At 39.8% G+C, this 27,959-nt stretch overlaps 1 protein-coding gene across 5 annotated transcripts in view; it reads right to left on the bottom strand.

Moving 5' to 3' along the window:
- Positions 1–27,959, bottom strand: part of cnot2 (CCR4-NOT transcription complex, subunit 2) — a 184,480-nt gene that overhangs the window by 154,748 nt on the left and 1,773 nt on the right. For 2 of the 5 annotated variants that reach the window (XM_068050412.1, XM_068050413.1), the window contains exon 2: positions 26,798–26,956. The exons of 2 other annotated variants lie outside the window; for them this stretch is intronic. The gene's annotated coding sequence lies outside the window, so the exon portion shown is untranslated. Of the gene's footprint in view, positions 1–26,797; positions 26,957–27,697; positions 27,812–27,959 lie in introns of those variants that run through there. One more of the 5 variants, XM_068050414.1, reaches the window with a different exon arrangement.

Below are 27,959 nucleotides of genomic sequence, written 5' to 3'. Positions count from 1 at the left end.
AATATTTTGCGCTGGCTCCAGATTCTGCACATTCTACTCAGGTTTCAGATAGAAAAATGGGTAATTAGAAGCCACCATGAATGCAACAAATAAGTAGCATGGCATAACCACACTTGAAGATGTGAACACGTCACAAATTGAAAAGGAGTAAAATAACCAGGTCAAATAACAGAATAAAAATAATATTTCTGAATCCGCCAAATAATTATTGTTCAGTACACCTTCAAATGATCCTTAACTTTCTGGCTTACTACAAAGTGTAAGACAAATAATTTCATGCATTTCAATTTTATTTTTTAAATGTCTGACTCATACAACAGGAAACATTTAGAAAGGATATACTGGAGCACTTAAACAGAAATATAGGGTTTCAATTTTTTTAAAATCACCTCAATTTTGAGGCAAATTATACGAGATGTTTTTCTGCCAAATACTTACACACTTTACTGCAATGCACTTTTCCTATAAAATAAGTCACTATGATTCACCCACAATACTAGCCATTTTACTTATCTTTCCCCTTAAAAAAAAGTCACAAATGTCACTGAATAGTACTTTCACTATAACAGTTTATGTGCTATTTTTAGATGTGTACTTTCTACTACTTCTAAACATTCGGTCATAATGCAAACTCAGTTCAATAGTCCGATTACTGCTATAAACTACAGTAACACGCAGCACATCAGGAATGCCATTGCTGTTTTTCTTAAAACAAATAAATCATTGTCTTCACAACTGTAATTTGCCTATCCACTGAAGTCTGGTTTAATATATATTTTTCAGTTATTTAGGTGTCATGACGTTTCAGGCACAAAGTCTATTTGTCAGTTTAAAAAAAGCTCACAAGGTAATTAAGGATGGCTCATAATTCATTTATCCAAAACCACCCTGAAGTCTCCTGCATCCACAATTCCAACCATCCCCTCCTTGTAGCATCCAATTGGCTCTTCATTGATTTCAGGGTTTTCATGGGTTGGCATCCTCAAATCAATGCAAAATGATGGACACACAACAAAAAATCCATTTAGGTGGGGTGTCTTGGTGCACCTTTGCTGATGATTGTGAAGGTCAATCCTCGAGAGGCAAGTTCTGCCACAAATGCCGCACGTGAAGCTGCCAAGTGACACTGAGTTGTTGTTTTTGACATTGGCACCTGTTGCTGTAGTGCACACCCGTCCACAGGATGTGTCGCCATTTCCCTCTTCACCAGCTAGTGACTCCCAAGTGTGATAGTCGACAGTTAGGGCCTTCATGTCACACCTGCAAGGATCCTTGAAGCGGAGCTGGGAACTGGTCATCCAGCCCCGGTTACCTCACCATACAGAAACTACGGGTATGCGGACGTGTCCGATCCACCAAAGCTGCCTCTGTTTGATTAGTGCCAATACACTTGGGAGCTCTGCCTTCGAGGGGACTACCGTATTTGAGATTTTGGCCTGCCAGGACCCATAATGCGCCACAGACAGTGAAGATGGAAATTATTGAGCTTCATTTCCTGGTAGCTGTAAGTTGCCCATATTTCACAGCCATACAGCAAGGTGCTGAGAACACAGGCCTTATAAACCATCAGCTTGGTCCCACGGGTCAGCTTGGTGTTATGCGTTTCGCAAATCGGCCCAAGGTGGTAGCTGCTTTCCCTATGTGTGTATCAAGTTCTGCATCAAGTGACAGATTGTCTGTCATCGTGGACCCAAGGTAGCAGAATTTGCTAACCACTTCTAGTGGGGTGTTATTTAGTTTGAGCAGGGGCAGAGATGCAACACCTTGTTCCATGACCACTGTTTTCTTGACACTTACAGTCAAGCAGAACAAGTTTACAGTCACTGGAGAGGCAGTCCATGAGTCTTTGTAGCCGAGTTTCCATGTGAGCAACCAGCGCAGCATCATCAGCGTAGAGGAGTTCTCTGATCAGGACACAATGTGTTCTTGCCTTTGCTTTCAGCCTTGATAGATTGTAAAGCTTGCCGTCTGACCTAGTGTGCAAGTAGACTCCTTCCATATCTGCACAGAAGGCGAAGGTCAGGAGCACAGAGAAGATGATGCCTTCTTTCACTATCTAAAGTATAACCAGGAATCCGGTCGACATGATGATTGTTTATGTGTCTATACATTCCAACAAACCATAGTATGTGAAGAAATGAAAGAATTGGGGTGGGGGTGGGCACAGTTGGCACAGCTGGTTAGCATAGTCTCATCTCTGGAACCCGAGTTAAAATGGAGCTAAGAAAAACGGGATAACAGTCTGCTCTTTCTTGGCTGGCATTCATGCCTGAGCAGCTTAAAGCAGTCACGAACCTGTTGCACAGCCAGCCCATAGTATATCTAGCCTTTTATTCTTGAGCGGCAAGAGTGCAAAGACATTCAAATTCACCAAAATGGACATCTTTAATTTTAACAAACACTAATGAACATTTAAAAGACATTAACTTTAATAAAAAGGGTGTTTTATAAAACTAGATACATATAAAATTCAAAGAGGTGCAAATGTAATGAGAAAGGGTTACAGTAGATTCATGGAAATTGCCATAAAAAAATGTTTTCACTGCACCATTCCAATTTAGGCTCGGTGCATATCTGCACATGCAATTCAGATTAACAGGCTACTTAGTGGATTGCCTTGGATTACATTACATAGAAGTACCCAGATGGAATTATGGTTTGGCACCTCAAATCCTACTGTAATTACCTATGTAATTTTTAAAAAAGCTAACCACGTGATGCATGTCCACAGGGTAGAATGTCTCATAGAACTTGGTGAAATCAACAGGGAACAAAGCAGGCCAATTGTGTTTTGGTGAGACAATCAAAAGTCATCACCCATGGACAGAAAACAAATAATTGCCTTATTCAACAAAGAAACAATTAATTAACATTCAGAAACCAATCAAATCCCTGAAAATAGAACTCTATGGTCCTCTGAGGGCGACATTGCTCATTCAACAATCTGGTCTTCCAATATCTCCAACAACTTCCACCTCCACAAACGGTCCTTGTGGACAGCCACCTGCTTCATTCCTGTAGCTTACATAATTCAGCAGGACCTTGGAATGTTGATTTTTTCTTCTTTTAGGCATACTCATCCTTCAGGTTCCTACACAGACACAACCTCGATGCCAGCCTTCCATATGACTCCCTCTCATAATAAAAGGTGAACTCTGAATTGAACTAACCAGATTCATCTTGGTGTATTGATAAAATGTACTACTATAATCACAAATGCCAACCTGTAAAAGCAGCGGAGCAATTGCTTGGAGTGGAAGCATTTATGTGACAGAACCAGCAAGATCGAACCACTGAGGAGGTTAATGAACAGGAAGAAGGAGGAACTTTACAGCACACTCAACACAAAGGACACTGCACTTTTGGGAATTGGGCTGGGAAAGCATAGGACTGGCCTGATCCTCAAATCTTCAAAATGAGGCTGTGCAGCAAGACCTCCTGCATAGTTATTGATCATCACTGTAACTGAACACCACAGCTTCCAGACTTGAATCTCAACCAATAATCACCGTTACTAGCACTGCCATGCTGTCTCTCTACAGGTTATCACTGTCAATACTCTTGCTAACAACTGTTCAATTTCTGGCTTCAGCTCAAAATTTCAGGCAGTTATTTTCATTATTATTCCCACTCTATGGGCTCATGTCTTCTAACAGTTACTGCCATTACCGCTGTCCCAATAATTTATCACCATTACTATCACCACTGTTGCTCAATTTCTAATTTCAATTCTTGCACCACCAGTATCACAGGCTTAAATATTTTCACCTCATGTTCTGTGGGATCAAAATGAGCAGAGCCTATAATGGCCTGTTGACATATTTGGTTTATTTTGCTGTTGCTTAAAGTGCCTTTCCTAAAAAAAATTATTAGAAGCTGAGTAGCAATAAAGGAAAAGCAGAACAAAAGTCTATACATCAAAGTACCGTGGCCCAAAATCTTTATTAGCCTCAAGTGCTGTCTCAAATATAAACATTCTTAATCTTTTGCTTTTCTGAAGGAGAAAAATCTGGTACAGTTCCATGTATTACAGGGCGGCACAGTGGCGCAATGGTTAGCACCGTAGCCTCACAGCTCTACTGCCTGTGTGAAGTTTGCAAGTTCTCCCTGTGACCGCGTGGGTTTCCACCGGGTGCTCCGGTTTCCTCAGCCAAAGACTTGCAGGTTAATAGGTAAATTGGCCATTGTAAATTGCCCCTAGTGTAGAGAGGTGGTAGGAGAATTGTGGGGATGTGGTAGGGAATATGGGATTAATGTAGGATTAGTATAAATGGGTGGTTGATGGACGGCACAGACTCGGTGGGCCGAAGGGCTTGTTTCAGTGCTATATGACTCTCTAACATGGTCTAACAGTAGCTCCCACAAGATCGCTTCACTCTCAGGTGGATGCTTATTCCCCTCCTGTACCCTCATGGGACATGGTGACTGCCTTTTACTGCACAGCCTAACCACTAAAGATAAACAATTAGCATAAGTCAGTAAAAAAAAATTTGAGGGGCATACAGAAAAGACAAGGAGTGACTCAAGGCATTTTAGATCATCTTTTTCACTCAAGTTCAAACTAACACGGTATGCAGCTGTCTCCCATGCAGCTTTATTCCCATCTCCACATAAACTCACTGCTCACTGGATCACTCATTATGGATACAATAGAAAATTAAAACAAATGCTACAAAACTCAGCATTGTGGAAGTGAATCTGATGAATAGTTTGTGTGCAGCTTCAGTGAACCAAAAGTCAATGTCCTGCAATAGTGTGACTGCAGCTGTTTCATTCAGCTTCAACAGCTGCAAATCTAAGGTGGCACAATTGTGGGGATAAATACATTTGCCTTGATCAGACATGATGCAATCCAGTAAGCTCAAGGCTGGTTCACTTCAGATATGGCCTCGCGCAGAAAGCTTCAGTGTATGTGAAATCCATTTAGCATTGAAAGCAGGATAGCAGTGTGATAATTAGACATGTTTTCTGCCATGTTGACAAGATAATGCTGCACTGGCCCAATGCATAAGCATGCTTGCTTCACAGTGCTGTTGTGCATCATGAAGCAAACTCACAGATGCACTGCATCAGCTCACTGTGTTAAGCAGATCAGCACAAGAGGTTCCAACTGTAGATTAGGGGTCACTGTTGCTGTTAGAAGACAGTAGATTAGATGTTTTACATTTCCAAGTTAAGCCAGTGGTGAAACAGCCAGGTGTTTGTCATGTGCTGCATGTTGTATTGTAAAAATGTCTTTACTTAAAGAGTAAATAGAAAGAGTGACAAAAAGGAATGACAGACGGATAGCTTTTCATAGCCAGAAAGACACAGCAGACTGGAAGACCAACAATGAACTAAAGTGTGAGTCATAAACAGCAAAGCAACAGCAAGAGAGACCATAACATAACTTTCTGTCCATGACTAATAGTAATGTAGGATCAACTGGTTAAATATGCAAAATAGGATGTACCAACAAGGTTTCTCTAAGCTAATACTGGGATTGATTCACTAATACCCAACTCTGATTTTGGACGGCCCAGCAGGATCTGTACAGCCAGTAAATAACCCCTCTTTTAACATGCATTGCAAATTTACTAATGTACCAGCATTTGTGTACATTTTCTCTTTTTATAAAGCCAGTTTACCTGTGGGAGTACAACTGGTCTGAAGTGCTAGTGACTTCCGCTAACACATGGTCTATGTACTGAACACCTACATGCAGGAAGCTTCATGCACAGTCTTGATTTTACAAATCTGAAAAACTAAAAGAATAGCGACTGCATACTTAATTGTATGTGTGAGGACAATTTCTTTTGGGCCTCCTTATCTCGAGAGACAATGGATACGCGCCTGGAGGTGGTCAGTGGTTTGTGAAGCAGCGCCTGGAGTGGCTATAAAGGCCAATTCTAGAGTGACAGGCACTTCCACAGGTGCTGCAGAGAAATTTGTTTGTCGGGGCTGTTGCACAGTTGGCTCTCCCCTTGCGCCTCTGTCTTTTTTCCTGCCAACTACGAAGTCTCTTCGACTCCCCACATTTTAGCCCTGTCTTTATGGCTGCCCGCCAGCTCTGGCGAACGCTGGCAACTGACTCCCACGACTTGTGATCAATGTCACAGGATTTCATGTCACGTTTGCAGACGTCTTTAAAGCAAAGACGTGGACAGCCGGTGGGTCTGATACCAGTGGCGAGCTCGCTGTACAATGTGTCTTTGGGGATCCTGCCATCTTCCATGCGGCTCACATGGCCAAGCCATCTCAAGCGCCGCTGACTCAGTAGTGTGTACAAGCTGAGGATGTTGACCGCCTCGAGGACTTCTGTGTTGGCGATACAGTCCTGCCACCTGATGCCAAGTATTCTCCGGAGGCAGCGAAGATGAAATGAATTGAGACGTCGCTCTTGGCTGGCATACGTTGTCCAGGCCTCGCTGCCATACAGCAAGGTAATGAGGACACAGGCCTGATACACTCGGACTTTTGTGTTCCGTGTCAGTGCGCCATTTTCCCACACTCTCTTGGCCAGTCTGGACAATAGGACAATAGTAACTACTATTCTGCAGCCTTAATACTTCACCTTGTTATACTGTACCCTGTGTATTGCCATACCTTTAAACATACTTGCAACACCAAAGACACAGAATGACTTTCTCTCCACAGGAGACAGCAAGACATCAATTTATCTTCAAGCATACTATTCACTTCACACTACTTTGCAAAATTCAGGCCAATTATTGAGTCTCCCAATAAAAACAGGGTATGCACTCGTGAAGTGCTAAAAAAAAAGTAATTTACTTTATTGCACTGGTATTCTTATTTTCCGCATATTACCTGAAGGCATCTTTTAAAATATGTTCTAATAATCTGACGTTTGGTGGTATGTTAAGGCTTACAGTTAGAGCTTCATTTACTTTGTTTTCATCAAACAATCCAAAGATGTAGCACAGCAATAGTTTTATAAAATATGTTGCTCAAAAATTTCCAGATCAAAATGTGTGTTTTACTCTGAAGGAAAGAACTGAAACTACGGCCGAAATTTTACACCACCCCAACGAGTGGGATGGTGCTGGCGGGGTGGCATAAAATGGAGAGGGAGGCTCCTGGAGGCTTTCCCGACCCAGTCCCACCTCTGCTGCCCTTTATGTAGGGCGGAGGGGGGGGAGCGAAAATCGGCCTGCACGCCCTGGCCAATCAAGGCCCTTAAGTGGCAGATTTTACACGTGGCAAGCGGGCGTCCTGGAGCCAGGATTGTCCCCGGGGAGGAGGGGCCTGCTCATAGGGCACAGAGTGCCCTATGTAAGGCCGCCCCCACTACCCCAACCACCCCCAGCACCCAACATGCCCCCCTTCCCCCTAACCGACCACCCTTGCCTCATGGGGGCCCGACCAATTACCCTCAACGAGGCAACCAAAACTTACCTTAACTCCCGGTTCCATGTCTTCCTCTGCAGTCGGCTGGGCTGCAGTCCCAGCAGTGGCCACCACACCCGGTGGCGCTGCTGGAACTAAGAGCTTGGCCGGCAGCTCAATGAGGCGGGACTTCCTCCCTCAAGTGGGTGGAAGTCCCGCCTCGGAACAATTAAAGCCTGGGACCCGTAAAATATGGAACTGAACCCCAGGCAAGGCGGAAGCGGGTTCGCCACCACCTTTTCAGTCGGTGGCCAGCTCCCCTCCGCCCAACATAAAATCCCGGCCTATATCTTTTAAAAATTCTTTCATGGGATGAGGGCATCGCTGGCAAGGCCAGCATTTTTTGCCCATTCCAAATTGCCCTTAACAACTGAATGGCTTGCTCGGTCATTTCAGAGGGCAGTTAAGAGTAAACCACATTGCTGAGAGTCTGGAGTCACATGTAGGCCAGACCAGGTTTCCTTCCCTGAAGGACATTAGTGAACCAGATGGGTTTTACGGCAACAAAGTATCCTGACAGCGCAGCCGGCCGCTGACGCATCAGGCTGTGCCAAGATGCGTACATGCGCAGATGGGCTCCTGCTCTCTGCACATGCGCGGTGTTCCGACTTGCCAGGACTGGTTAGCGCATGCGCCGACAACGTCATCACGGAATGAGTACATCTTCGTGCAATGCGCCTGGTTGGCTCCGCTGCCCCCCACCCCCCTCTGTCTGGCCGCTCCATTCCCCCCCCCCCACCCCACCTCTCTCCCCCCGCCACCCGTTCTCTGCCCCATCCCTCCAGATGCTAGCTCGAGGCAGCGCCTCTTCCCTCCTCTCTGCCACGTGCTCCTACATCGCCTTGCTTCTTAGGGCGGCGCGGGAAGGAAGCAGGGGGCAGGGAGCGAGCGGCCAGAGCGGAATGGCACTGAAAACAATAAGAATTGTGCAGCACTGTCAGAGAGTACTTTAGATTTCCACTGCGTGCTGCCATAGGTTTACTTTGTCATTCTGTGATTATTTGAGCAGTGCCATCTTTAGTCCTGGCAGCTGCCTTAACATCGTAGACTGTGACGTTTAAGTGGAACAGGCTGCATTTGCACATGTGCCAGTACAGTGCCACCTAGTGGTTGCATTGTCAGCAAATGCAGCCTTACGGCAATCGATGATCGTCATGGTGCCATGACTGAGACGAGCTTTCAATTCCAGATTTTTATTAATTAATTGAATTTAAATTCCACCAGCTGCCGTGCAGAGATTTGAAACCTCAACCGCGGGGCATTAGCCTGGGCCTCTGAAACACTAGTTCAGTGACATTACCACAATGCAACCGTCCATATTCTGGGATAAACTAGTAACGTGTACTGCTCTCGTTCCCCCTCACCTACCACACCCAAAGAAACAAGAACAGACACACTTAAGCAATTAAGTGCAATAATATGATGCAAGGTCTTACATACATACGAACATACGGAATCAGGAGGTGGCGGTCACTCGGCCCTTCGAGCCTGCTCTGCCATTCAATAAGTTCATGGCTGAACTGATTACTCCAAATTTCCACCTACCCCCAATAACCTTATACCCCCTTGCTTATCAAAAATCTATCTCTGCCTTAAAAATATTCAAAGAGTCTGTTTCCATTGCCTTTTGAGGAGGAGAATTCCAAAAGACTCATGACCCTCAGAGAAAAAATTTCTCATCTCGGTCTTAAATGGGCAACCCCTTATCTTTAAACAGTGACCCCCTAGTTCTAGATTCTCCCACAAGGGCAAACATTCTTTCCACATCCACCCCGTCAAGACCCCTCAGGACTTTATATGTTGCAATCAAGTTGCCTCTTACTCTTAATTCCAGCGGATACAAGCCTAGCCTGTCCAATCTTTCCTCATAAGACACCCTGCTCATTCCAGGTATTAGTCTAGTAAACCTTCTCTGTACTGCCTCCAACGCATTTACATCCTTCCTTAAATAAGGAGACCAGTACTGTACACAGTACTCCAGATGTGGTCTCACCAATGCCATGTATAGCTGAAGCATAACCTCCCGATAAATGATAACATTCTATTAGCTTTCCTAATTATGTGCTGTAGCTGCATACTAACCTTTTGCAACTTGTGCACTAGGACACCCAGATCCCTCTGCATCTCAGAGCTCTGTAATCTCTCACCATTTAGATAATATGCTTCTTTTTTATTCTTCCTGCCAAAGTGGACAATTTCACACTTTCCTACATTATACTCTATTTGCCAGGTTTTTGCCCACTTGCTTAACCTCTCTATATCCCTTTGTAGCCTCCTTATGTCCTCTTGACAACTTACTTTCCTACCTATCTTTGTGTCATCAGCAAATTTAGCAACCATACCTTCGGCCCCTTCATCTAAATCTTATTTACATAAGTTGCAAAAAATTGTGGCCCCAGCACAGATCCCTGTGGCACACCATTCATTACATCTTGCCAACCAGAAAATTACCCATTTATGCCTACTCTCTGTTTCCTGTTAGCTAACCAATCTTCTTTCCGTGCCAATATGTTACCCCCCCCTACACCATGAGCTTTTATTTTCTGCAATAACCTTTGATGTGGCACCTTATCAAATTCCTTATGGAAATCCAAGCACAATAATACAAACCAGTTCCCCTTTATCTACAGCACCCTTTTAACGATATTTCTCATCGGCATGTTCCCAAATTAAACAGCACACTTGAAAAAAGCAGCAGCACCATGCAAGACTTACAAGGCAACTAAAGTCAGTTATATAGATTGATATTGATTCTGCAGGGAACCATATACCTGTTCCAAGCATCAACCTGAATTCCACCCTACCGATGCATTTCAATCCAGCAGTACCCCTTATTAATACATAGAAGCAAAAAGACCAACATTGTTTTTAACATGACCCCGAGCTTCCAGTCGCCTGTCATTTTAATTATCCACCTTGCTCCCACTCTGACCTTTCTGTCCTTGACCTGCTACAGCGGTCCAATGAAGCTCAACATAAGCTCAAGGAATGGCAACTCATCTTTCGGCTGGGTACTTTACAGCCTTCTGGACTCAACACGGTGTTCAAAAATTTTAGACCCTAACCTCTGACCCCATTTTGTTTCATGTTTCTTTGCTGCTTTGTTCTTTTCCCCCTCTCATTTCTCTAATTTCCTTGACTTTGCATTCAGACAGCAGCTATCCTGCCATTCATACCTCCTCTAGAACATCTTTTGTTTCTTTACTTGTCCGAATTCCACTCCCTATGGCCCTGCACAATGAAACCTTTTGCCATTTAATCTCTCTTACCTTCCACCCTATCACAGTCCTTCCCTTTCGTTCCTCTTCCCACACTCCCCCTTTCACTTGCTCAAAACCTATCACATTTCTTAACTTTTCCCAGTTCTGATGAAAGGTCACAGGCCTGAAAGGTTAACTCTGTTTATCTCTCCACAGATGCTACCAGATTCAGAATATTTCCAGTATTTTCGATTTTTATTTCAAATTTCCTGTATCTGCAGTATTTTGTTTTTGTACTGGTTTTAACAGTTTTGTTCAAAAGTTGAATGCTGATAACCACACAATGAATTAATGAGCCATATTGTGCAGAGGAACTGTATTAGTATCACTGGTGTTAATTATGTTTCATCAACCTTGACATAGGAACAGTATATGTTAAGTCAGCCATTTAACGTTTGTACTGTGACTTTTTCCAAGTTTGTCTGCAATTAAGTAATTAAATATAGAAATAATTTTCTGACCTTATGTTTTAATTGGTTCTGATGCCACAACTCTATTTAACTTATCTAACTGACTAGTTATTATTACTGATGACAAGAAATCCTGCCACAATTTCCAGAAAATGATGGTTAAATTTACTGATCACTCAATGGGGAAAACAGGTAGCACATTAGGCCTGCATACAGCCCTTTCCCTTCTGAAACATGATTGAAATGCAGCCCAGTTGGGCGAGATGGAAGTCTCCTTTCTCTATCTGTTTCTGTCAGCTGTGACTCAGTTGGAAGCGCTTTCGCCTCTAAGTCAGAAGGTTGTGGATTCAAGTCCCACTCCAGTGACTTGGACACAAAACTTAGGCCGACACTCCAGTACAGTACTGAGGACATGCTGCACTGTCAGTGATGCCATCTTTTGGATGAGACATTCAACCAAGGCCCTGTCTGCTCTTTCAGGTGGGCATAAAAGATCCCAAGGCACTATTTCAAAGAAGAGCAGGCATCCTAGTCAATATTTATCCTTCAATCAACATCACTAAAAAAGACATTATCTTGTCACTACCACATTGCTGTTTGTGGGAGCTAGCTGTGCAGTTATTGGCTGCCACGTTTCCTCCATTACAGAAGTGACGACACTTCAAAAGTACTTAATTGGCTACAAGAGCTTTGGAAAATCCTGAGGTCGTGAAAGCAGTATACAAATGCAAGTCAGTCTTTCTTTCTTTCTATTGGCTGCAAGTTTGCATTTAAAACACATTATTGAGGGACAACCACTGATTATACTAAACTGGGCCTAAACATGATTAAAATTAAAAGTTCTGACCCCCATCACCATCCTCAACTGCACTGGGTGTAACCATGAGTGCAACCATACTCTAAGTCCAGTCAGTCTGTAAGTATGCACTTTCCATTTACCAAACCAATTTTTCTCCTTCCTCACCACAGGGTGCTGGGGATAGTTGTCATGTTCTATTCCCAAGCACTGACATTCCACACTTTGATGAGCACTGAGAAGTTTATCAAAACAATTAAAGGTTGAGAAAAAAACTTACATACATACAAAGATCATTCACTTCAAGATACCCATAGCACTAAATTCAACATTGAATTTGGCTGAAGAACTAATAACATAGGTTTTGCAGAGGAAATTTAAGGTGTTGGGCATTAGGTTGAAAAACAAGACAATATGGGTAGAAATCTCCATGTTGCTTCCTGCACTGTGCACTGGACAGATGAGAGAAGATTAGGCAGGTCACCATGTAGCTGCAGAATGGAAGGGTTTCCATTCTCATGGCAATGAAGCCAGTTCCAGTAAAAGGGAAAATTATATTAAAGCCTTTACCTGAACCAAAATAGCATTAATATTGTTGCAAAATAGATAAAGAGCAGTGGAAGAAGAATTAAATTAATATAGCCAGAAGGTGGTGTGGAAAGTTTGTGCTCAAGACTAGTGAGGCAGAGTAGAATTATTAAAGCTGTTATGTTTACCCAAAATAAATGATAAGAAAAAAATTACTGAAGTAAGTTAAAAAGATAGAAAGGCTCTGAGGTGGTGAGAGATAAAAATACTGTCCTAAAAGGGGCCAGGGATATCAAAAATTTACAAGTGGATAAAAAAGTTAATTCTTCCAAAATAAATTGGTCAAGAGTGAGTGGTAGGTATATGACTTCATAAAGTATTTAATATATAACTGGGCAGAAGTATTAATAACTATGGAGGTGTATTATGCAGAAGCGATAATGGATGTAAAGTTCAGGTTTAGGGACGAGAATTTAACATTCCAGATTATAATATTTTCATAGCAGGAAAGGCAGCTGGCGTGACAATATTAATAAGGGATTCTATCACACTGCTAGAACATCAGAAATTTATATGGAGTTGCAACAAGAAGGAATCAATATGGATAGAGGCAAGAAGAGAAGGAAAATATTGTAATTCTCAGTGTGCATTAAAGGTCACAAAACAATGGAGATGGGATAGAAAGGGAGATCTACTTACAACTTAGAGAGATAAGCAAGAACAAGAGGATAATAATATTGGGTGATCTCAACTATTCCAAGGTAGACTGAAGTAAAGGTAGCATAAGTGGCCAAAGCAGGGAGTATGCTGCCTAGATCAGTATAGCCAACATAGTAAGAAGCAATTCTCAATTTTAAGTTCTACAAAATAGGGCAAATTAATTGATGTGAGAGCAGAAGAATTGGGAAATAGCAACACAAAACAGAGTTAGGTTCGATCTGAAATTAAAAAGGGTACATAAAATAAGGATGCGGCACAAGAAAAAGGTAACCATCAGTAAGATAAATAATTGGACCAACTTAAATGGATAGCAGTTAGCAAATAGGACAATGGAACAACAATGGAAAAATCCTCAAATACAGGATCTATACATTACAAAAGAGATATATGCCTATAAAGACAAAAAGGGGTGTAGTATCAAGTGTTAAGTTCCATTTAATTGGAGATGAGGAGGAATTTCTTCTCTCAGAGGGTTGTTAATCTTTGGAATTCTCTCCCCCAAAGAGCAGTGGAGGCTGGATCATTGAGTATATTCAAGGCTGAGCTAGGCAGATTTTTGATCTTCAAGGGAGTCAAGGGTTATGGGGAACAGGCAAGAAAGTGAAGTTAAGGCCACAAATCAGATCAGTCATGACCATATTAAACAGCAGAGCAGGCTCAAGGAGGCAAATGGTCTACTCCTGCTCCTATTTCTCACGTTATGTAAACTATTCTACTCATATTCACAACCACCTCCTGGCTCATAGCATCTCTCATGGACTCTATACGCCATAGTCTTGGTCACGAACAAGGCCATCGCCGATTGTTTCATTTTATCCATCAACACATTTCTCCCCCCACCCCCACTTTGTATCCCACTTCTTCTGCAACCACCCCTGGAAAAAGTCGTCCAGGTTACTTGCAAACTCCAACTACTAATTCTTTGGCCCTGCCAATCGCTAAGAAAGTTTTGCAGCTGTCCATTTACTTAACACTTCCCTCAGCTTCACCTCTGATGCCTTTTGCCAGCAAACCCTATAATCTGTCTCCCATACTAGTTGTTCCCCTGGTACAGTCCGATCCTCACCCCTTAAAGTCCTTCATCACCCTACCCCGCCCACCTGTCAATAAATTCACTCGTGGCCCCAATGTTCTTGCAAACTACCACCCATCTCCAAACTTTCTTTTCCTCCATAATCGTAGAATGTGTTGTCTCCTACAATATCTATGTCAATCTTTCCTGTAACTCTGTTGGAAACTTGCAATTAGGTTCGCCCAGTCACAGCACCAAAGTGGCCTAAATGTCACAAATGACTTCCTCTGTGACTGTGACCAAGCTACATTAGTGCTCTCTTCCTCGCTACAGCTTTTGACACTTTCAGCCACAAATTCCTCCTCCAACAATGCTCCTTTAGTGTCCAGCTCAGTGGAGCTATACATACTAGGTTCTACTCCAAGCTACTTAACTATCCAATCGCAACCACAGCATTTCCAGCAATGGCTTCTCTTCCCAATCCTACGCTGTTACCACCAGAATCCTGCAAAGACCTATGCTTAACCCTCTTCTCTTCATTTACATGCTGTGCCTTGACAACATCTGCAGACATGAGGTCAGGTTCCACTTGTAAGCTGATGACACCCGACTCTACATCACTCAATCCTTCCACTGCCTGTGTCGTCAGACTGCTTGTCCAACATACAATCTTGGAGGAGCTGCAATTTCTTCCAGTTAAACATTGGGAAGTCCGAAGCCACTATCTTCAGCCCCACCACAATCTCCATACGCTCACCACCAATTCCATCCCCCTCCCCAGCCACTGCTGGCTCTATCAGAATGCTCACAACTCAGCATGCAATTAGATGGTAAGCATAAATAAGTTAAAAAATTGTTAAAGCATGAAAGGGTAATCTCGTAGAGAATGAAGATATGGCAAAGATACTAAATAAATATTTTGCAATTATTTTACAAAAAATACTGGATATGAAAATGTAGGTGTACTGGAGAATGTTGTGGAAGAACTATCAGAGATAATTGCAGAAAAGGAATTGGTTCTGAAATAAAATAGAAATAAAGTTTTATAAATTATCAGGTCCTGATGGCTAAGATTGGTCCAGGAAGTCAGAGAACAGTAGGGGGCTCTGACTACAACTTTTTAAACTTCTATAAAGATAGAAATTACGCTAGGGCACTAGAAGGTAGACACTGAAACCCCTCTGTACATGAAGGAATAAAAGGATATATTGGGTGACTACAGACCAATTATTTTCTCAGTCATAGGCACCTTTTTAGAATCCATAATTCAAATCAAAATCAGTGAGCTTTTCAAAAGCATAAGATAATCAAGAAGAGCAAGTTCAGATTTCTTTAAAACAAGTTGGTTTGATAATGTTTTTTGAAAAAGATACTGGATAAAAGAAATACAGTCAATACAGTTCCTATGGTATTCGATAAAATGTCTCACACAAGGCTTGTTAGAAAAATTCAAATGTGTGGCTTAGAAGAGATATCGCAACATGGATAGAAAGTTAGTTGATCGACAAGAAACAAAGAATTAGGGTTAATGGTTGTTGTTTGCATTCAAAAAGGTTAGTAAGAGGTTTACCCCAGGGATGTGAAAGTGGCCCATTTCTGTCCTTACTAAATGCACATCATTTGGACATTGGTGCAGGGATCAAAATTTGCCCATTCCACAAAAGTAGGTTTGGCAACAGCAAGGTGAACTGTACAAGATTTCGAAGAGACAGATACGTTAGCATAATGGGTCGATAGGTGGCAGATGCACTTTAACTCAGAGTAGTGCAAGATAATACATTTTGGGAGGAAAAACAAGGAATGGGAGTATACACTGTAAAGGAAAGGCACAGAAAGGTTTGGGGGGGAACAGAGAGATTGATGACTGCAAACCCATAATTCTTTGAAAGGGCAAATGAAGGAAGTTAAACCAATAAAACAGCCAATTGCATTGTGGGTTTTAACAACAGAGCATAGAATAAAAGTCACAGCTGAAGTACACTGTGTGCAGTTTTGGGTGCCTCATTGTAGAAAGGATATTCAATCTATAAAGAGTACACAGTAATCAACAAGGAAAACACAAAAATATGAAGAGAGACTTGAGGTACCACATTATTTGAACTGGAGCAGAGACAGTTGAGAGGGAACTTAACAGAGGCATTTTTAAATTATGAAGGGTTTTGACAGAGTAATAGTGAAAGACTATTTTCTCTGGTATGGGAATCACTGACAAAGGGTGATAAGTTTAAAATATCAGAGGTTAGGAGAACTTCCTTTATACAGTGAATTATTAGAGCATGGAATATTCAGCCAGAGGCAGTAGATGAGGCACAGTGTTGAAACTCAGTTATATACCTTCTTAGGTTTCTCAGGTTTAGTCCAAGTTGAATATGGGAAAGGGCCAGGAGCATGGACATACAGTTTTAAAAGGAAAAGTGAATAATTGAAGCAGGGGAAGATTCAGGACTATTGACAGTGTGCAGCACAAGAGGATTGGTTTTGGACTGCTCGCACAGAGGCAGCATAGACGCAAATGAGCTGAATGGACTCCTTTAGCGCTGTAAAACTCTATGGCTCTGCTATATACCAAGATTTCAATAGTTAGTAAAATTGGAATCCTTACAGTGTTCAAAGCTAGAATTCCATAGCATTTCACTACTCCAGGTAAACCATGATCAAACATGGCATAGCATTTTTTCTTGATACACCAAGTATCGAACTGTCAAACACTGGGAGTAACTGTACAACTGGGAGTATAAGTTCTAGATTCAATATAAAATGGAATCATTCTTTACGCGGTCTCAAGAATACATGACTTAAAAAAAAAAATCAAATAATGGACTCGGATACAATGTGAATACGATCAAACAGATAGAAAATCTCAATTTTATCATCTCAGAATTGGTACACTATTCAAGTTAAAATTAGCTAGGATTTGTTATTAAATTCTTAATGGATTCTAGCACTTCATTTTTTTAAATGCTAAAGAATAGAACATTTTAATGGATTTCTACACCATGGGCAGTAGTCAAGTGCACAGTCTTAATTTCCCAATTTCTGTCCAACCTAAATGATACACAACACTGAAATAATATCAAGTTAACGAGAAAGGGAATATTTTTATTTACTCTCATTCCTTCTTAAAAATACACAAATTCTTAGAAATTAAAAATTATTTTCTGAAATATTCTAAATAAACTCAAAGACTTAAGGGTTATCACTCTAGATCATCTGTAAATGGGCTGCTCCTGTTTCTTTACTCTCATCCTTAAGACCCTTTTTTTTTCTTTAATATTTCAACATTAGGAATACCATAGCACAAGACTCTAAAGATTGAGTATAGAAAACATGTAATATATAAAAATGTATATTTGTTTCAAAAACTTTTAAATACACTGATGGTCCCACGCCAAACTGGGGAACACAGCACAGTGCCATGGACATCGAGAGCACAGGGCGGGTAGGGTGTATAATTTTAAAATTAGAACAGCTGAACCTCATGAAAAATAGAAACTGGTCATGGTTCCCCTTCAGGTAACTACTGAGTTATGTACTTGATTGAAGTTATGTACTTTACTGTAGTTTCTTTTCTACTTAATAATGCTGGAGAATGTAGCAACATCTTTTTAAAAAAAAAATCAACGTGAATTACTCTATTTAAGAGGTATATCTGTTTAATGTTAATCAGACTATTTGTCCAACATCGAGCTACAGATAGGCCAGAATTTCCTCAAACTGAACGTTGATTAAACCAAAAGTAATTTCTTTCAGCGCTCACTAAAAATACCACACCCCTGCAGTCAACTCCAATCCCCACTAACTCAGGCTGAACCAGATGGCGTACATCTCTGTTGTCCTCTTCAATCCCAGTTTCAAGCCCCATATCCTATTCATCATCAAGACTGCTTTTTTTCTATCAATAGTGCCCAACTTCATCTTTACTTCACCTTCACTGCTACTGAAAATGCTATCCATTATTATCGCGCCTTCGGATCAGAGCGAAACAACACCTTCCTTGCTAGCCTTCTGAGCTCCATTGCATCAAATTCCACATTGTTCAAAACTCCACTGCCCATCTGCTTACCCATCATGCTCATTCTTGCCATATCTATTTACAATCCCTTCATGGGCTTGCTCAACCTCTACCAGCCCATGCTCTTCAGTCTTCTGATGCTGGCCAATGGTCACTGTGAAATTATCATTTTCATTTCCCCATAGCTGTCCCACATCCCCTGATCAGTACTTCTCAATTTGGTTTTGCTAGTTTTAAAAGTCCAGGGAATGAAAAACAGTAAACAGATAAAAATATATGAACAAATTCTGAAAGGCAAGATTCTCAGTGTCGAGCCTCACTCAATGGGACCACAGATTGACCCAGAGTCCTTCCTTAATTTGAACATTGCAAAAAGATACAAATTGATTCCAATGCCCAACACTGTCAGAAACAGGAGCCCCTCCAGCTTAATACCCCTTGTTATATTACAACTATGATTTTCTGCTCAATGAAATAAAACAAAAAAAAGTTAATAACTGATTTCTTTTAAAGGTGCACCCCCTTCCGCCAGGTCTCCCAGAAAAACAGCTGCAGTTTGTTGAAAATTTATTTTACTGAGCCCTTGTCAACGACTCGAGGCTCCTCCCCTGCCACTCTATCAGGCTGAACTAGATTGTTCACAATCTAGGAATGCTATTCAATCCAAGTTGAGCTTACAGCACAACATCTTTTCTATCACAAACCCTGCCACATTCACCTCCATGACATCATCCAGCCCTGCTCCTGTCTCAGCCATCTGATTCTAAAACAATCAATGCCTCTGTTTCCTCCAGACTCAACTAACCCAATAGCAAAATACTGCAGATGTTGAAAATCTGAAATAAAAACAGAAAATGCTCAAAATACTCGGTGGGTCTGGTAACATATGTGGAGAGAGAAACAGATTTAATGTTTCAGGTCGGTGATCCTGTCATGCTTGAGCGGAAAGTGAAATAAAAGGAAGCTCAGGATTCTGGCAAAGGGTCATCGACCTGAAACATTAACTGCTGTTTCTTTCTCCACAGATGATGCCAGACCTGAGTATTTCCAGCATTTTCTGCTTTTATTTCAATTGCTCCTCTGGTCAGCCTTCAACTCTCTACCCTTCATAGACTGCAGCTCATCCAAAGCTCTGTTGTCTGTATCCTATCCCTCATCAAATCCCACTCTCCCATTACCCCTATCTACATTGGCTTCTGGTGCCTCAATATCTCAACTTTAAAATGTTCATCCTGGCATTTAAATCCCCAGATGGCCTTTCCCCTCATTTCTAACTTTCTTTAGCCCTACAATCTCTCTCCTCAGAATTCTCCACGCTTGACGCCAAACCCTATTCCTTCGTCCTCATCATTGGTAACTATGCCTTCAACAGCCCAGACCTTATACCCTCCCTAAGCCTGCCTCTGGTGAATAAGCTTGGAATATCTTTCGACATTTCAATCCCAATCCCAACATAAATGCAACTTGTCATTTCTGATGACAACCCATGCATTAAAAAATATTCATATAGTATTCATGAATAAAAAATTCATGTAGCTGATATGAAATTAATTTCTCCAGAAAATACAACCTTTTGAATACATATAGCACTGCAGTATTGTTTTATCAGAGTACTTGTTGGATGTTAGAACAACATAGGCTGCAAGTACACGGTAGCTATAGCACTGGCATGAAACAAGTTTTCTCGGCACAAATGCTGTAATTGTGGTGTAAATCTAAAAGTAAGGTCTCACTGGACACTGGATTTGCACAACTTAGCATTGATATAGAGCAAAAGCTTTCTGCACATATATTACAGTTGCAGTGTAAATGTAACCTTACACTTACTGAATACAGCTCCTCCAAGCAGACTTTAAAGTCTTTTATAAAAATACATTACACTTACCATCATATCCCTCCCTAATTTAGGTATTAACAGCAATTCTAGTAAGGAAAATTGATTAAGTGCAATTGGGTATAGTGAGATAACCAGCAATAATAGAGCGTGGATATTGTCACATGACATTACCTCTACAAGGGATAAGTTAACTCGGATTGTGTTAAACATCATAGAAATCAAAAACTCTTTTTGAAGAAATCTGTCTGGTTGTAATAAGCAATTATATTTCAACTAGTAGTGTGAGATTTCCAATAATTATCTACTTTATCCTTACATTCTTTCGAGTAGTTGTTTTCAAATTTCTCTGTGTGGAAGACCTGCTGTAAGAACTGGCACATTCATGGAGACCCTATCCTAACTCCTGAATGGTTCCAGTGTCAGCTGCCCACAGAAATCAGTTGCATTACAGAAAACATATTAATTAATATTCAAAAACAGAACTAACAAGCGGTTATGTTAGCAAGCAGAGAAAACTAAATAAATCTGATGACTGATGAACAGAGATCTGACAACTTTGTGAAGTCTCCTGGATATCAATATGAAAATCTATGCTTTAGAATACTACTTAAAAGTGTACACACCTTTATTCACAATTTTCCATCATTTAAGAACTCATGTACAAATGCAAATTTTAAAATTATGTTTATATAATGAAAGGTATGGTAACATTTGATTTGGAAGCAACTTTACGAAATTTTTTGTATTACAGTCAATTGAAAATTCAATCATTCAAATTAAGCAACATAACTAACGCACAACAAACTGGGAATTTAATGTGCATAAAAACATGAATTAGATCATTCAAACCGTAACATTAAATTAAAAGGAAATTCTAGTTTCCAAACTTTATGCTATATAATAATCATTGCTTCTCACATTGACTGTAATTTGATTAAAATGTATGTATTCCAATAGAAATATTTCATCATGCATGTAACCTACAATATTTGATCAACTAGTCGACATAATGTGCTAGATTTCGCTGTAGAAATAACAGTGAGGCTAACAGCATTCGCAATTGCAGACCTCACGTGCAGTTAAACGCCAAAATCAGGAAGCTGCTGTCTGAAACACACAGCTCCTCCAGAAGCTGCATTATACTGGATCCCATCAAGAGACCTATCATTGAATAGCGTGAAGTTGCTATACTTACCTTATAGGACTTGTCCATTCCAATGCAAGTACATTTTTACTGCTGTGATGAGCTTTAATTACAGCCAAACAACCTCTCCGAAACTGAAAATTAACTTTTAAAAGTACAGTCTCATTCCTTCAGATGTTAATTGTTGTTAGAGATTTAATAAAATATTTATTTCTACTTTTTCTTTCGGTCTCATCACTTTGTCTCTCAATCCCATCTTTCCCTCTCTATTTCACTTTCTTTATCTGATTTGACGTTGAATTAAATATTCAAACACTTCCTGATTCAGACACTGTCTTGTCATCAACAATTATTCAAACTGACTGGTTAAGGAGATACGCAGCTGTGCACCCTGTTTATTCAGGTCCCAGATCCCCTGTTGAGGGCGTTGCACTGAAATGGGTCTCCAATTACAGTGAATTCCAGTGTAAAATCCCACAGAAAGTCTGTGGGCACGTGCAAGTGTAAATGAACAGCCATTCATTCATTGCTGAGAGCAAAATCCAGCCCAATATTTGTGCACAGAGTACAAACAACTATTTCCTAATATACTTTACTCTCTACAAATCTTACTATTCTAACCATGCATGTAGCAACAATATTGAAGACTCAGTGGCTATCAAGATCAAGTAACTATGTGAAGTCAAGTACAGCAGAGTGATCTGACTCCAAAGCCGAAAACCAATTGGCTAACTCTGTCGAAGAGCCGGCACAAGTACGATGGGCCAAATGGCCTCCTTTTATGCTGCATCATGCTATGATACATCTTTGATATGATCCAAACTCAGAGCTAACTGTGTATAGTTGCTAGAAATTCAAGTACAGCAATGGTTCGAAGTAAAAATGCAAAATGTTACAATGTGCCAAAACATGCAAATTCAAACAAATTGAAAAGAAACTGAAGGGGAGGAAGAGGAGAAGGGAAAAACAAATGACTAAATTCAACAAATATACCTTCAATCCAAAACTATTTTCTACTTTTTGGGACACAATCTATATTGGTTTACATATGTATGCATACTATACACACCACTGAGTTATCCGTGGAAGTCTAATGAACTATTCAGCAACTAACTGAAATCAGTACAGCATGAACCTAACATTGATACTGAGTGGAGAAGATACATTCGTTCTGAAGGTAGTTTCAAGACACTGAACACTGCAGAAACAATGTAATAATTTTACCTCAGATGCTGAAAGTTTTTGTACATTAGTCTACTGGAATTTTAATGGAAGTCATGAAAGGGAAGTTAAAACTGAACTGAATTGCAACAGGCTATCATATATTTTAACACACTCTTCCAATAAGTAGCCCTGCTACAACTTCTTGAAAATACAATGGATAGTACAAATCTGAGACTCTGACTGCTATAGAATCATTCAGGATTTGAAACTTATGGTTTATGTCCCCACACTAACGTTTTAACAGTAGATTTCACTGAAAATTTACTCATCTGTTTAAACACACACCTGTCTTTCTACCAAAACAGCATTGGTATTACATGTTGGAAGACAATGAAAAACAATACTCTATTTTATAAATAGCTAGCACAAAAAAAAACACAATTACATTCTGGAAGGTTCCTTTGCAATTGTCACTTACAGAACATTTGAGGTATTTTTGTAAATCATAATTAGTAATGCATCAACTCACCAGACACAAATTATGTTTTATTAATTTAAGTGCAAAAAAAGTTAGCGAGGCCAAGCCATAATGTTAGTAAAAGTGTTTCCAGGAATCCTCAAGGGTAACTTTTAAAAATAATGTATTAAACAGAAAATCTCGTAAGGCCCAATGCTGGTCTCACCCAAATTCCTGATGTGTGCTCCTTGTGGGCAAAACTCTGCTCCAGGGGCTTTAATTCATAAATTTATCATTTAGTTTCTAGACCCTCATAGCTGCCCATAATACTTTACTGAGAAATGTAATACTATAATGAAAGCTAGCATGAGTAATGTACAGAAATTCAATTTATCTTGGCAGTGGTTCTGAACAGTTAGAAATTAGAGACAGGCATTTTTGCTTTATCTAGCATCATTAGCTACTTTTATACTGACAGATGATAAAATGATTACAATATTAGACAGGTGTGCAAATATATATAGCAAGTGCATATAGCTGACGTGATTTTAAACTGTGAGGCTGAGAAAATCTCAATTTAATGTTGAACAAACTCCATCTGCGCTGCTGGTCCTGGAACTACCAAGCTCCTGGCATCAAGTTTTATTATGGTTGGCAAATGAGACTAACTGCTCCGCACTTGCCAGCAGTTAGCTTGCAAAACTTAAGCCCTGAACTGCAGCAGTGACTAAAGAGACTACTCTGCACAAGACTAGAAGGTATAATCCAAATATCACAGAAATCAAACTGCCCCTTTATTCAACTGTGACCTAACTTTTCTAAGGCAACGGTTAATGTCAAAACAATTCCCAAAGTAGTAAGAGAAGATTTAAATTAAATATAATGGTACAAAGTAACTTACAAAAGCCATTGAGGGCCACAAGTGTATTTTAATTATTTTTATGTAGTTAGTAGTTGATTTCAATTAAACATAAAACAACTCCAGCTTTGTTTGACCTCAAATGAAAATAGTCTAAAGCCAAGCATATTTAGGGGTGAAGAAACAGGAGAAATAAAATGTTCTACTAAAATGTTCCTTTTCATTTTGGAAAATATTCAGGAGACATGATCCAGTTTTTTTAATTAACAGAATTTAGATACAAGCACATATCTAACTTATAGCAGAACCAAAAGACTTGAACACAAAATTAACAAGCAGCAAACAAACCAGATTAGGATAAGTTCTGATGAAAAGTCATCATTAACTGTTTCTCTCTCCACAGATGCAGTCTGACTGCTGAGTATTTCCAGCATTTTCTGTTCTTATTTCATATTAGGAACATTCTTCCTCCAAAAGACATGCGTTAATAGTTAGATACAGCAGCTAGGTTCATGGCCAGACATTTAACAAACAGTTGGATGAACCAGCTGTTTAGATTGAGAATTATAAAAGACAAGTACAGAGAGAGATGTGTAGAACATGAAGGGCCCTATTGTCCCATTAAGAAAAGTAACCAAAGATATATCATGTGGGATACAAGGTTAAAAAGGTACTTTCGTGCTTTACTTGACTTAATTATTAAGGCATGAAGAAAATTTCAGCATTTTCCCTCAGGAGATTAAATCGATAGAAGCCACAGTGAAACAACTTGTACAAGTCCTTTGGAAGGAGCAGGCCCAAAACCCAATGGCCGTTTTTTCCTTATGAACTGGACAGGTGTCTAAGTGGGTATTGTGATCTTGGGTTGGACAATGACTACATGATTACTTTAAGTTGCTGAACCTAGGTTTAAAATTTATAGCAATCAGACTGTACTCAAATTTATTTTGCTAACCATGTACTTTACAGAGGTCAGAGCATAGCAAAAGTACAAAAAATGTAATTTAGTTTAGCATCTAAACCTTCAATGCAACTAAGTTTCCAATTTGCTCTCAGTGTGGTTTGGATCAGAAGCTTTCTGCATTGGAGCTATGTAGGCAATTATAATTTTGGTACAATCTGGAATTGAACACCACTGTACTTTTCTGACCCCTGGGAAAAGTAGGAAGTATGTCTCTCAGATGCAAAAGAACAACAAAAACATGGTCAAGCACATGTTGCAATATTTAGTAAGAGAAAGGAGTAATCCTGCTGTCCTGCCCAACATTCCTCCCTCAACATCCATCACTAAAAAAAATTAGCTGGCCATTGCTATCTGCGGAAACAAAATGTGTGCAAAATGGCTGCTGCATTTGAGTACTTAACAGTAAATGCACTTCACAGTAACTTATTGTATGTGAAGTGCTTTGACACAGAAAGGCACTACATAAATTCAAGGCCTTGGTCTTTCAAAAATGCTTTCAAACTACTAATCAAATTCAGACGAAACCTTTGAACTGTACTCAACTCAAAAGGGACTCTGGCTTTTGCAGGTTACTTTCAACAAACATGCCAAGCTTTCTCCAATCTGTTCCATCATGCCAATTAAATTACAGACCCTATCTGCTCTGCTGCAATAAAGTTCACTTTTCCTTGGTTATCAGTGACTGACTAGAAAATACAATAAATCTACCTCTAAACTGAAGCAATGATTACAAGAGCAGTTTACCAGTTTAATTTATTTAGAACAATAAAGAAAATGGTCAGTACCATGTAAGTTTTGTTCAATCACATTTTGTTCTCTGCCTAGTTTAGACTTCAGTTGAAGTACTTCCTGTGAATTGTGTGATCAAAACATAAGAAATCCAGAATTTACTAAGCTTTGCACTTAGAGTGTAGCCTGCTAATCCAAACACATTTGGTGCAATTTTAAAAGTTGTATACCTAACTTTTTGTTATACTGAAACACAGATTGTGTGTTTTTTTAAGTTGTTTTCTTGATGTGGATAAAGCTTGTAAGGCTGTATTTAGTGTCCACCCGAGAAGGTGGGTGATGGGCCTTCTCCTTGAACTGCTGCATTCCTTGGTGCTCTAACAACAGTGTTAGGTGGGGATTGTTACTTTAATTTTTCCCACAAGTATAAATGTGATAGAATAATGCAAAGTGAAGCCACAGTGAATGGTCCTACTGCGTTTACAAAATCAAATCCCTGAAAGCTTTAAGTCCATAATTATTGATATAATAAGGAAAGGACAATAATGCTCTGCCAACAAGTTAACCCAATATAACATCCTAGTTTAATATTCTAAAAGCACATATCACATTTTCATGCTGAATCTGCAAAACTTGGCATCTGTGCAGAATGCTAAACATTCTGAATTTCACTACTAGACTTCCAAACTCCACCAAAAATCTGAATTGGCAAGGTCCACCTCAAATTCACCTGAACTGATTCAATGTTGTCCACTAAACTGGCACATGGGCTTTGCTACTGAATCTTGTGTTCCTAGAAAAATAGCCAACATGTTCCCACCATCAAGACCACCACCTGTGCCCCCCCACCCAGCCCATGTGTTTCTGTGTTTAAGTGTTTCTGCCATGCTAGGAACTGACATAACAGCTCCCTCCTTACTTACATTAATTGCTGCACTGAAACTGTTTAAATAACTCAAGTGTTAAAAAGTTGAAAATACACTATTTCCTGCAAACACCACTTACATATTGCCAGTATAATTTTTTCACTTTTTAAAAAAATAAATTCTTTGGCTTGTCACTGCGATGGAGCTAATCTACATTAAGGGAAAAAACTGCTGCTTAAAGCAGGATACCAATTTGTGGACTGGCAGATGTGAACTGATGGTCACATTTTGCCTCAGAAGTCTGTGATAGTACAAGCAAAAAGATTTTAAAACTCAGCAAGAACACAGACACAGGCTATACTACCAACCTAAAATCTTTTTTTAATACTGAACGCACCATTTCTGAAAGATTATCTTTACTTAGTGCGGCATGAGCTCAGTTGGATCTCTACTGTCAGAATCAGCATCTGCAGAAAGGACCACAAATGGAGGACACCTTCAGCAATTCCAATTCAACTTTTTAGGTACATATACTAACAGTTTTACAACACTTTTAGCCAACTGCAGTGCAGAATTACATTTCCCATAATTTAATGTACAATAATATGTATATGTCACTACATCTGCAACATCATATGAATTCTGATTCAAACCTTTCCAAGGAGAGGTGAAGTTGGTTAATTCAGATTCTAGTGACTCCAAGTCAACCACTTGCCATGAAAGTACGTCTTAAGAAGTCATGAAAGACTGGTACGGCTGTGGGTTGGTCTACAATATTTGAGCAAGAATAAGGATGAAGATGCCATTCTTCACTTTAAAAAAAGAAGAGAGTGTCACAGTGAAAAAAAACAAAATAGTTATCTTACCAGTTATTATCTTCAAAAGAATTATTACTATGGACGCAATCAAACCTTTTGATCTATTAAAAATCAAGCATACTAAACATTAAAACATTAACAAACTTTTGTCTTTTCCGGTATTATACTCTAACATAAAACCAAAGTCATTGAGAACGTTTCCCATTCTTCAATCCTTCTGAACAATAAAACAGAAATAAATGGGATTCTGTCTAGCCTCTTCCTATTCTCTTAAAATAAAACTAATAATCTCAATAACTTCAATAAACAGTTAGGAAGCTCGAAGAATCAAGTAATTTTCACTCTGAGCATTCTTTAAAGGCAAAATAATTGTTTTCCCCAGATGTGAGATCAGAATACTTTGTTCATTAACTTGTCTAATATCTTACTGTCAATCTGCAATGACCCCCTCAGCTTTATTATTTAATGCATCAGGAATATGCTTTAGGAAAAAACACAAACTAATACATTTTAATTTTGTGCAATATTCTTAATTAATCAATCACTTAAAATTAGTCCTAGCACTGCCACCACCAGTGATGCAACTGTTCTAAACACTAATGGTGAAGCAAATCCAAGTACTGGACCTCAAAGTGTTCCCTCCAGACGCAACCCAAGCTTAAAAGGACAACATCTGTAAGTGCAGCGCTGGGTATTTTTTGAATCACGTGCACAAAATCCAAAATGTTCACAAACCCAGATACTGCTTTACTGAAATCCTAGCGACAACCACTGTTCAATTAAGTGGCATTTCTTCGGCCAATACAATTAGCCATTTGCAATAGTACACTACTTTTGGGCAACCTCTTTCATTTTCTGGAGGGGAAGAAAACAAGACTAAGAGTATTAAAACACTAATAACAAAAACATTTGACAGCATCAGAAATCTTGAGTTATGAAAATGCAATTATTTTTATAGCAGTGTCTCTAACAAAATGGTATCAAGCTATATGAAGTA

The sequence above is a fragment of the Heterodontus francisci genome, chromosome 18 (genome assembly GCF_036365525.1).
Source record: "Heterodontus francisci isolate sHetFra1 chromosome 18, sHetFra1.hap1, whole genome shotgun sequence".
NCBI classification, from domain to species: domain Eukaryota; kingdom Metazoa; phylum Chordata; class Chondrichthyes; order Heterodontiformes; family Heterodontidae; genus Heterodontus; species Heterodontus francisci.
Note: the sequence above shows the minus strand (reverse complement) of the source record. Positions and strands in the feature narration are given on the sequence as shown.